This window comes from Anopheles aquasalis, chromosome 2 (genome assembly GCF_943734665.1).
Source record: "Anopheles aquasalis chromosome 2, idAnoAquaMG_Q_19, whole genome shotgun sequence".
Classification (NCBI taxonomy): domain Eukaryota; kingdom Metazoa; phylum Arthropoda; class Insecta; order Diptera; family Culicidae; genus Anopheles; species Anopheles aquasalis.
The window spans coordinates 50,992,501-50,995,000 of NC_064877.1; the positions used below are offsets into that span (position 1 = coordinate 50,992,501).

The 2,500-nt window shown below is 39.0% G+C and overlaps 1 protein-coding gene across 3 annotated transcripts in view; it reads right to left on the bottom strand.

Annotated features, from left to right (window-relative positions):
* Nucleotides 1–2,500, bottom strand: part of LOC126573081 (plectin) — a 28,125-nt gene that overhangs the window by 6,679 nt on the left and 18,946 nt on the right. The gene's annotated exons all lie outside the window — the stretch shown is intronic.

The window sequence follows — 2,500 nt, forward strand, 5'->3', positions numbered from 1 at the left end:
GAAGAACTTACTTATAGTGATCGGCATAAGTAAAAGATCACCTTTATGCTCCACCACATTTTCGCCTCTTAAATCGTCATTTTCGGTCACAAAGGCCGTGTGATTTTACGTTAGAAGAGCTAACTTTCCTCTTTCAAAATCATTTACTTTGAGCTTGATATGTTCGATAATCTTTTTTTGAAAATTCTTTAAGTGAGAGATGGTCGATCATGATTGTGACAAAAGTGAAGGCCCACTTTGCAATAAATATTATTAGGACTTAGCATTTCCAGTAGAAAGTCGATTGTGCGCGGGTTTTTGCACGTCTAATGGGTGTATCGAAGCACAGCAAACTCCAAGCTCATCAGAAAACTGCTTGTTAATCATTGGTTCATCCAAATACATCAACACATATTACCAGAAAAATTATCCACAATGGGAGGACAATTCATGTCATCCTTAATAAGCCTCATGGTTTCTTTGTATGCGCGCGGGTACAATTTTGATAGAAAATATCAAACAGTTCCAAAACGGGTCGATGAAAAGGTCTGAATTTTTCTAAATATCCTTTTCGTTGCTCTGAAAATATGATTTCAGTTAAAAAACATCTTTTGTCAGGTATGGTGAAAGTGTTACTCAAATTTGGAACTGATCGAGCTATATTCAGAGCAACGATGCCGTTGTAAACTTTCAAGCGAATTCATTGCATTCGATATGATGATCTAGAGAATCGTTTGATTTGTGATAAATTCTGACCGATTAGAAATGAGTTCTATAGATGCAATAATAATTTGAACACTATCTACAAACCAGGAAAAAATGTAACAGTCGATGAAAAGTTGGTTCTATTTCGAGTGTGATCTCCGTTCTGTCAAAATAATCCATCAAAACCTGCCAAATACGGCATGGTAATTGTGGTTTTATGTGTTTCAAAATTCAATACACAAATTTAAAATAGTCGCGATCGATACACCGTTCCCAAAAGCAACTCAGGACTTACTGTTTTGGATTCGACGAAAGGAATATGCGATAAGATTGTAACATGCCACCATGACATGATCATCGATATCATATTTGCAAGAGATGTGCCAAAAAAATGAGAAAAACGCAGTTTTTCATGGTTTTTCGTATTATTCGCAAAAAATATGATTTTCTAATTGCCGGTTTAACAGCGCAAATTTGAAATTTTTTGACACGTAGTAAATTGTTTTCAATAAAGAACAATCCAATGAATAAATAAAAAATATCAGAAGTAATTAGTTTTTGTTTTAGATTTTTTGGCACAGGTTAGAAAAATGTGGGTATGCGCACGCATACACAAGAACCGATTCGATACATTTTTGGAGGGAGCAATGAGGGTTAATCACCAATGTTCTAGATCAGTAGCTTACAGTTCCAAACTCGGACGCCCTCAGAAGACGGGCAATCATAGGATCCCTTTCGCTGTCAGTTTTGGCGCGAAGTACACCATGGAAGATTAACTTTACATGAGTGCAGGAGTGGATATGCTAAAAGACTTCCGTTTCATCAAAAACTGAGTTGAATAGTTTTAATTTCACCCTGATATATGTTTTCAAGCTCAAAGAAGGCTAGAGAAGTAGTGTATTGTTTTTAGAATCATCAAGTATGGCTTTTATGCCGACGATAGCGAGTTTAGTGGAAAGCACACCATGGTATGCCAGACCGTCAGTTACAGTTGGTTTGGTGTTCATTAAACGTTGCAGATTCTGTGCTGATTAACCCAAGTAACACAACTGCCTCAGTCTTTGAGCCACAGTTCAATAATGATTTACTTTGAGACATTTAATCAGGTATCATGTTATAAATAAACTTTGAACAATCTCATGGTTAATGTTGAACTGTTTGTGGTATTTATTTATTGTGATCTTGGCTCTATTGAACAATGAGTGTTGTTGGGTATTGCAGCTATTTGCTGATAATTTTCACGGTCCATAAATACCATGCCAAAGCAGAAAAGCGTTAACTAAGCATTTCCTCTTAAATGTAGAAGAAGCGCAAACGGCTTACACCCAAGTATTGAATGAGTCGTATGCTTTTAATTACACAGCTCCTTTGAAGGAACCCGAAGGAAAGGGAAAAGGTGGCCGCTGACCTACAATCATCGATAGTTCCGGAGGTCCAGCAGCAGGTGAGCCGCAAAAACGACAGCGGAAGCTAAAACAAAACAATTAATATGTACGGCGAATGCTAGATCGAGGCAGAAGAACAGTCACTGCTGCGCCGAACTTTCCCTCCCTCAAGTCAAGATTGAACTCGATTCCGGTAGCGTCCGGAATCATAGCTGAACTCTACTCCCGGAGTCGATTCTGACTTGGAATCGACTCCGGCTCGGAATCGACTCCGGCTCGGAATCGACTCCGGCTTGGAATGGACTCCGGCTCGGAATCGATTCCGATTTTTTGCAGGCGGAATCGGAGTGGAATCGTGGGTGCGATTCCGAGCGCCCATCACTAGTCTAGAATCACCTTCTCAAAGCTCAGCTTGAGAATCTATTGGAATT